The sequence below is a fragment of the Musca autumnalis genome, unplaced genomic scaffold (assembly GCF_047663935.1).
Source record: "Musca autumnalis isolate F117 unplaced genomic scaffold, ASM4766393v1 scaffold_2, whole genome shotgun sequence".
In the NCBI taxonomy this organism is placed as follows: domain Eukaryota; kingdom Metazoa; phylum Arthropoda; class Insecta; order Diptera; family Muscidae; genus Musca; species Musca autumnalis.
Genome location: NW_027411755.1, coordinates 182914828 through 182925113, shown reverse-complemented (window position 1 = coordinate 182925113; position 10286 = coordinate 182914828).

Below are 10286 nucleotides of genomic sequence, written 5' to 3'. Positions count from 1 at the left end.
TACTGTCCGCTGCAAGTCGCGTCACGCGTTAAAAACAACAACCACATGGAAAAAGTGTAAGTGATGCCAAGTTTGTTCTTGAAGTCTTCATGTGGTTGTTGTAACGCGACGCGGCCTTTATGATTAATTTTTTTTTTCGCATATTTAATGTTTTCCTCAAAAGTCGAAAATTACAAAAAAGTCGATTTTTTGAATTGCTTGCGTCTTATGCTTGGTGTACATTTACGAAATCCACTCGATTTCAACTGTCAAATCCATAGGTTAAACGTCAAATGAAATCCAGATGAGATTTCATTTGACGTTTGAGCTATGGAATTGACAGTTGAAATCGAGTGGATTTCGTAAATGTAAACAAAGCATTAGGCCAATTGCGTGGAAATGCATAGGCTAAATAAAGTTTTATAAGCATGGAATGATAGATAACAGCAATAAATTTGAATCCATACAATGAACGCAAACAAACTAAACGATTCCCGTACCAATCAGACAAAGTCACAAACTTTTCATTTTCTCTGAATCGTTTCGTTTCAAAACAAAACAACAAACGTTTTAATGCAAAGAAAAGAAACCATACGATTGCTGAAATGTAATGTACAGTCCCTGGCATAATTATTTTGACAAAATCTGCATTTGGCTTAAAATAGTTTAGGGTTTTTCTTTGACCTCTCAGCTAAATAAAAATTAATTGATCAAAGAAATTACAGCTTAATTTGTGATTAGGCAGGCGACTGTTTAAAAAGGGAGGCAAAAGCAAAACGGCATAAGTATTTTGACACGTCATAATTGTGTTACTTTTGGTAATTAATCGTACCTTTTGGTACCAAAATTAATTGCTTTAGCTAAATTATTAACATTTAAGTAAAAATGTACTTGAGAGTCATCGATTTTAAATTAAAATAGGGAATGTTGGTGTCAAAAGTTGTAACGAAATTTAAAATTACAGTTTCGGCGATAAATGTAGCTAATGATTAGAAATTGCTGCAGTTATCTATTTATTTTGTAACGAATAAATATCAAAATGTGGAAAACGCTGTAAATATGCACGATCTAGGCAGAAAATGTGAAATTACAGAAGTTGCTCTCAGGTAGATAGTGCAGAATTACAAATCCAATCTTATGCTAGGTTTACATTTACGAAATCCACTCGATTTTAACTGTCAATTCCATTGCTCAAACGTCAAATGAAATCTCATCTGAAATCCATTGGATTTCATTTGACGTTTAACCTATGGATTTGACAGTTGAAACCGAGTGGATTTCGTAAATGTAAACCAAGCATTACTTATGTACACAAATCCTCATTTTCTGAGCAACTTCGATGCCAAAACAAGTTCTCTATTAAAACTAGAATCTCTAGACATTAGAAAAAAAAATAATTTGAAGTCATATTTTGCTATTCCACTCGGTTGATAAGGCATAGCTACAAAAATTGTCAATTATGGCCCCGGCACATACGGTACGTTGTGCGTTGCGTCACGCGTTAAAAACAACAACCACATGAAAAAAATGAAAGTGATGCCAAGTTTGTTCTTGAAGTTTTCATGTGGTTGTTGTAACGCGACGCACAACGTACCGTATGTGCCGAGGCCATTAGATTTTCAATAAAAATCATTTAACACCCATAATCATTGTGGCAGAGCATATTGTGGACTGATGAAAATATATTTGAACATAATTCATCTTAAAATACACTTTTCAATAAGCTTGAATCAAAAAACACCCAAAAAGTTGTGAAATAAATGTCCTTCTGATGGTATTTCCATGCCTAAATGCTCCCAGGCATCAGAATAGTCTGATCTACCGTTTAATATACCGCGATATTTAATTTTTTATCGTTAATGATGTGGAACATAATGAATATTTTGGCACTTTGAACGATCGTTCATAACAACATGGTAGTAAACTGATAGAAGTGTTATGTACATATTCATTTGCAGAGCACTGCTACTATGGTAAGGCTGAATTTTATGGAGCACGTTTGGAGCGTACTTCGGATTCAAACTTAAAGTTATTTCCTTCAAATATCACATTTGTAAGAGAAAATAAGTTCTTATTCTCATAAAAAAATCGAAATCCGCAAAATATTGTTACGAATGTAACTGATAGGTTTAAGTTAATTTAGTTTAATTTCCGTTAATTTAAAAATTTGAATTGTAACGTAAAGTTTTATTACGCAGTTACTTTAGTCCCGGTCCACACTAGCGTGAATTTCATTAAAAAATTTCATGAAATTAGGAGTTCTTAAATCGAATTCCACACTACAGCAATTTTATGATTTTACTCTACTATGGAAGTCGATCTAGAGACGAATAATTTCATGAAATTTTATCAATGAAATCACTCTAGTGTGGACCGGGACTTATTTAAGCAACAACAACAACTACCATGTAGAAATCTCTTCATCATTCTAGTTCTTTACCTTTCATTGTTGTGCTTTTGTTTTGCCATAATCATGTAATTATCGTTTAGTTTGTTACTTCTTTATTTCTTGCATTTGTTTGTTGTTAGTTAGTTAGTTGTGTTTTAAGCGTTGAACTGAACATATCGGTTAAAGAAGTGCTGCGTGCTAACTAGATACAAGCTGTGTGCTTAGTAATTAAAGTCGCTTCCGAATAAGTGTAATAAAGTAAATAAAGCATTGTAGAAACGTAATCTAAAACGAACCCTGTTTTATTTGGTACAAATCGTATCGGGGAATAAAACAACGTCTACACGGAGATTAGTTAAACCTAATTCCGTAACAATTGGTGTCAGAAGTGGTATTACGATCATCCTACAATGAAGTTTAAGGATCTACGAGTGGAAGACTTGAAGGAGCTAAGTAAGTTGGAGTTGTGTTCTACTGGCAACAAGGCCGAACTACAAAAACGCTTGTTGGAAGAGTTCGAGCGCCGTGGAATGAACATCGACGCATATGAGTTCGACAGTAAGGAGGAAGTCGAGTTATCGGCAAAGGGCGAATCCTGCGTTGAGGAAGTTTCGTCGGTAGCTGCCAGTGGAGACGATTTGAAATCAATGCTGGCTATGATGATGGTGGAAATTAGGAAAATAGAAGGAAGCTCCATGGAAATGAATAAGAAAATGGAAGAAAATTCCAGGAAGAGCGAAGAAACTTCTAGACTTATGATGGAAATGAAAGCAGAAAATTGTAGAATGGCTGAAGAAAATTCCAGTAAAATGTTAGAAGAGATGTCTAGAAAGAATGAAGAAACTTCCAGACTTGTAATAGAAATGAAAGCGGAAAATTGTAGGTTGAAGAAAATTCCAGTAAAATGATGGAGAAATTAGATGCTAAAATGGAAGAAAATTCCAGAAAGAGTGAAGAATATTCCAGGAAATTAGAGGAAAAATTAGAGGCAAATTCTAGAACAATTAACGAGAAACTCTAGAACATCACGATGGTGATTGAAAAGAGAGTAGAAAACGTGGAGGTACAAATTAAAGAGTTGGATAAAAAGATTTTGTCTGTTGACGAGAAATTTCTGGCTCAAGATGAGAAGATTCTGGGCATAGAAAAGAAAATGTCGGAACTGGAAATTAAAGGCGGTCCAGTGAGAGCTATCCATAACGCGTTAAAAATTAAGCCTCCAGTGTTCGACGTTTCTACCTCTTTCAATGTGTTCAAATTACAGTTCGAGACAGTGGCCGCTAGAGATTCTTGGAACGACAACGAAAAGGCGGTATCACTCCTTATGGCATTGAAGGGTGATGCTGCTGACGTATTACAGAGTATTTCCGCCGCTTCTAGGAACAACTATGGGGATATAATGGCTGCTCTTGAACGTAAGTACGGTAGTGAACACAAGCAAGAGATCTACCGAATGGAACTGAGGGGAAGAGTCCAGAAGCCAAATGAGACCTTACAAGACTTTGCGGCTGATATAGAGCGGTTGGCGCAGTTGGCATATCCAGGAGAGACACATCCATTGGTGGACCGCATAAAGATTGAGACATTTGCAAGTGGTATTCGTGATCCAGAGATAAAATTTGCGACGTATGCGGCACCGATGGGAACATTTGCAGAAACCGTGTCATTTGCCCTGGCCCAACAACGTGCGGAGGCTGGAAGTTGAGGACAACAATTCCCAGACCGTTGTCGACCTGCTGAAAGATGCACTAATGCGTGTGAAACGATTGCCTTCGACATCAACCTGGACATAAAGCACCGTGTGATGACTTGGTCCAATGTGGAAATACCGATAAATGTGGGCTACAACGAGAAAAGCAAACATCGCCCAAAGGCAGAATCCGGCGAGATTGCTGTCGATGTCCGTACGCTGAAGGTGGAAGCCGCCGACAAATGGCCCGTAGGAAAGTGGAAAAATCTCGCAATGAGGAGGAAAAAGCGAAGATGTACGTCGACGAAAGGTCCATCGAAAAACGGCCGTACAGCAAGGAAGGACAAGTCCGAGGAAGACCAGGTGGCACTTAGGAAGGTGACCACGAAGAAAGAAGGTATAGCGTCGCGATTCCTGGAGAGAAAGCAACGTCGTCCAGAAGAGCAAGAGTCCAAAGCTGACGCAGTAGAGGGTACATCTAAATCAGTTGCCACCACTACAGAACGAGAACTGCGTCTAGTCAAGAGGAACAGGCTTAAGCGGGAGGCAGTGGTACCAATGCCCATACCACAGAGAGGGAACTGTGCCTATTCGGGACGAACAGGCTTAAGCGGGAGGCAATGTTACGAATGTAACTGATAGGTTTAAGTTAATTTAGTTTAATTTCCGTTAATTTAAAAATTTGAATTGTAACGTAAAGTTTTATTACGCAGTTTTATTACAACTACCATGTAGAAATCTCTTCATCATTCTAGTTCTTTACCTTTCATTGTTGTGCTTTTGTTTTGCCGTAATTATCGTTTAGTTTGTTACTTCTTTATTTCTTGCATTTGTTTGGCTTTGTAATTACGTCATTACTGTGTTTGTCCACTGTATTGATCTTTCCCCATGTATGTGAGTCTGGTTGTTCGCTTAGTGCGAATCATGGTACAATTACAAAGGTAGATGCATCGACGAATTGCTACAACAAAGCAACGTTTTTTGTAATGTAAACTGTCAAAATTTTCGCCAAATGGTCTCTTGTTGTCTTTTTTTATCGCTTGTGTTTGTCTATAAAGTGTAGACATGCTATCTCTTACTTACCGAATCATATGGTTTTTGTTTTGATTTTTCATGGCGAATTCATAATTTTTTGACGTTTTAGATTCGATCAGCTGGGCTGCGGCATCTACCTTTCTAATTGTACCATGGTGCGAATGTGCGTCTGTGTGTTCGTTGTACAGATTCGAGGTGTTGCCATATGTACTAGATATTTCTCGAACAGGGAAAGAAGTGCTGCGTGCTAACTAGATACAAGCTGTGTGCTTAGTAATTAAAGTCGCTTCCGAATACGTGTAATAGTAGAAACGTAATCTAAAACGAAAAATAGTGCAGAATTACAAATCCAATCTTACTTATGTACACAAATCCTCATTTTCTGAACAATTTCGATGCCAAAACAAGTTCTCTATGAAGACTAAAATCTCTAGACATTAGAAAAAAAAAATAATTTGAAGTCATATTTTGCTATTCCACTCGGTTGATAAGGCATTGCTACAAAAATTGTCAAGTAGATTTTCAATAAAAATCATTTAACACCCATAATCATTGTGGCAGAGCATATTGTGGACTGATGAAAATATATGTATTTGAACATAATTCATCTTAAAATACACTTTTCAATAAGCTTGAATCAAAAAACACCCAAAAAGTTGTGAAATAAATGTCCTTCTGATGGTATTTCCAAGCCTAAATGCTCGTTAATGATGTGGACCATAATGAATATTTTGGCACTTTGAACGATCGTTCATAACAACATGGTAGTAAACTGATAGAAGTGTTATGTACATATTCATTTGCAGAGCACTGCTACTATGGTAAGGCTGAATTTTATGGAGCACGTTTGGAGCGTACTTCGGATTCAAACTTAAAGTTATTTCCTTCAAATATCACATTTGTAAGAGAAAATATGTTCTTATTCTCATAAAAAAATCGAAATCCGCAAAATATAAAGAAATCCAAAATCGCATTTAAATTAGGTAGTGCCTGGCCTTTATTCATTTACATGAAATTGAGCGTGAAGCAAGCAACAAAAGTCATTGTGTTTCTACCTTAAAGGCCTGAGTAAATAAGCTGCCTCGCCTGCTTGCCTTTATTACCCCTTTCTTCCTTAAGGCCAGGGTACATAAGCTGCCTCGCCTGCTTGCCTTGCTTTCCTGCTTCATTTCTGACATAATAAAAATAAAAGAATAAAGACCGCTGCACATATGGCGCGTTGAGCGTTGCGTTACAACAACGACATGAAAACTTCAAGAACAAGCTTGGCATCACTTACACATTTTTCATGTGGTTGTTGTTTTCAACGCGCAACGCGTCGCACAACGGACCGTATGTATTTGGCCCATAATTGTCAGAAGCAAGCTAGGTAAGCAGGCGAGGCAATTTATGTACTCAGGGCTTAATTCATTTATTTTTCTTATGTTATCCTGCGTTTACACATTACAGGACAGTTGAGTTCATATAATAATTGTCAAAAACCCTAAACTTGCTTGTGTGACGTAGGCGTCCAGACAACTGCATAAACAGTTGTAAAATTATGAATGAAAATCATCGATTTATTTTCGTTTTCCGTCCACATATTTTATTTCTGTACATATTCCTTTGTTTTCAGCACATTTGAATTATCATCTCACTTCTTTTTCACAAGAATGTCAAAAATTTGTTTACCTGACTGTCTGTGAAAAAATGATGAACAGCTGGAAGACAGCCGATAAATGTAAGTAAGGTCATGTTTATATTATAGCCTTTTGCAGGGTTAACCTTCTTAATGAGGATTTATTTGACATATACGCAAGGGTGTTGACATTTGAAACCCAGTGGGTTTGTTAAATCCGGTTATATAAACGTAATATAAGTCATGGTAGAATAAAGTAAAGGTAGGCCACAGCTAACAGCTGATTACAATTTTTTTCTGTTTATGGCCTAATCTGTCAAAAGCAGGGTTGACATTTTGTACTGTTTTTGACATTATGCAATCATAAAGGTAGATGTATCACTGAAAGGTAGATGTATCGCTGAATTGTTCCAACAAAAAACTTCTGGTAGCTGATGGCCTTAGTAGCCAATGCTACCTTCTTATTAACTTTGTATTTACTACTAGTTAATGTAAATAAAATAAATAAATAAAAACTTCTGCTGTAACACTATATCTTAAAATTGAAAACAAGGACAAAAAATGTGTATTCGCGTGGCAAAATAAAATTGTTGATTTTTTTAGCAAAACTTACGAATGAACAATTTATCAAATATTGAGATTAATTTAAATTTGTTCCAAAAGTATGGGAATGTAAAAATTACAATTTTTGTAAAAATTCTGCTGACATTTATCTGCAAATCGGATACCAGCAATCACGATGTCAGATTAGCCAAACTTGTCAAGTAGAAAATTATTGAATGACATTTTTTCAGTGTCATAAGTTTGGGAAGAACTTTTGCTATTTTTGGAACACTTTTCCAACAAGAATATTCTGGAGCCTAGCTAAAGAAATGTTTTTACACTATATGGCACTTCTAACATATAAAAAGTGAAGCTTTAAGTTCCATATGTTTTTGTAATACGGGATAGCTATGCAGGTACATCTACCATTATCATTGTACCATGTCATTTGACGTTTTAAGCCATGGCTGCAGGGTGGCATTTCTCAGTGATTTTCATACATGGCCTACCTCTACTTTATTGTACCATGCTATAAGTGTTAGTAAATCAGAGTTGTATTTGAAGACAAACTGTCTGTTGTAAACGCCTAGTTAGAAATGAAGCAGGAAAACAAGACAATCAGGCGAGGCAGCTTATGCACCCAGGCCTTAATGCAAACGGCGTTTAAGTCTAAACATCATGGTAGAACAAATATAAGGTAAAGTTAATACTACAACAAATACAACTCGAACAACAACCACAAAGGAATTTGTTTTTGTTTGTAACGTTACTGCCAGTTGTATTTGTAAACAAAACAAGGAAATGTCTATAAATTATTGGAATTTAAAAAACTAATAATTTTTCACATTTAGTTGAATATTTTGGAAAACATGAATGAAAATTCGTTACATTTTCAATTTTTATGTTTCCACATCATTCCACTAAATGCATAAATTCTCGCAGAAAGTAGAATTCTTGCAGAAAAGTTTGGGGTCGCTGGAAATTCATAGAAAAAGGAGAAGCTGTTTCAATGTTTTGTTTTAGAAATCAAAGAAGCACATGTTTATTAGGGCTTTATTTTTTTAAATTTTAACAAAATACCTCACATATTAACAAACTTTGTATCGCCTCTACAAGCGAGGATTTACTGCGCGGCTTATCGTTCGAACTTGGAGGAGGTTACATATCATTGATATGAAGAAGTCTTTCTGGGAAATGGTTTTTTCCGAATGACATATTTTTTTTTCTCAAAAAATATATGTCCCTAATGTACATCGAAATAGAAATAAATGTATAAAATGTCATATGAAGTTTGACACAAACGTTACAATCCAGTTCAGTCAGCTGTGTATTGCTGCTACCTTTTCTTATTCTACCATGTCTAAACATAGTGAGCATGGTACAAATACACAGGTAGCCGCATCGGCAATTGTTGGTAACATAAGATGTCAAAATTTGACATCAATTCAATGCAATTGACACATTATGTTACCATCAGCTGGCTTGATAATGCTACCTGTATTATTGTACCATGATAGTGAGGAACTCGATCTAAAGGCCTGCGTACATAAGCTGCCTTGCCTGGTTGCCTTGCTTTCCTGCTTCATTTCTGACATATTAAAATAAAAGAATAAAGAAGGCCGAGCAAATTTCGAACTGTGTTGCCCTTTTCTTTTTTATTCTTTTATCAGAAGTAAGCAAGGTAAGCAGGCAAGGCAGCTTATGTACGCAGGCCTGGGTATATAAGCTGTATGGCCTGCTTACCTTGATTACTTCTGATAAAAGAATAAAAAAGAAAAGGGCAACCCAGTTCAAAATTTGCTCGGCCTCCTTTATTCTTTTATTTTTATTATGTCAGAAATGAAGCAGGAAGGCAAGGCAATCAGGCAAGGCAGCTTATGTACCCAGGCCTCCACTAACTAGGCGTTTACACCAGACAGTTTGTCTTCAAATACAACTCTGATTTACTAACACATACATACATTTGTCGGTTGTCTTCCAGCTGTCCATCATATTTTCACAGGCAGTCGGGTTAACAAATTTTTAACATTTCTATGAAAAAGAAGTGATACGATAATTCAGATGCGTTGAAAACAAAAGAACATGAACAAAAACAAAATATGTGAACGGATCACAAAAAGAAATCGACGATTTTTATTCATAATTTTACAACTGTTTTTGCAGTTGTCTGGACGCCTACGTCACACAGGCAAGTTTTGGGTTTTTGACAATCAATACATGAACTGAACTGTCCTGTCATATGTAAACGTAGGGTTAGAACTCCTAAAATTTCAATGAAACTTCTCTAGTGTGACCTCCGACTTTATGTTCTCTCCCCGGTTAATCGAATCCAAATGTTACTTCTTGGTCTTTCTTAAAATCCGCCTTGCTGTTGACCGTCTATAATTTATTTTTGAAATTAATTCTCTGACTGATAGTAAACATTTTACAAGTCACTGTGATCATGCAAAATACATATGTATGTATGCATGAACAAGCATATCTTTTCCTTACCTTATCTCACTTTTACCAACTATCGGTCCAATGTGCTGACTACTTGAGAAAATATAATTTCGAATGAAGATAATAAATTTATGCTTCTGTGAAAAATACTTTGAATACTTACACATCTACATACATATGTATATAATCTACTAAATGACGTTCTCATCGAATCTATGCCGGTCCATTGTCAAGTACAATGAATGAAAACCTATTGAAATTTATATTCATCAGCTTATTTCATGTTTGTGAACAAAATTCTATAATTATTTTGTTGATTGATTAATTACTGTAAAGACACATTTTCTCTCCCTCTCTATGGTTCTCATTTCAAATTTATAATTCTCCCCTCTCTCTTATTTATACCCTGCCCAATGAAACTGGGCTTTATAGCTATAGCAGCATGAATTACATTTTTAAAATGTATTTGCTTTAATACGAGTAATATCGTTAATTGTTCGTGTGTTGTTTGTATTTCTGTCGTTAACTGATTTATCGGCCGGGCTTAAGTGGGGTACACACGATCTGTTTTGACTGTCAGTTTTGCTCAA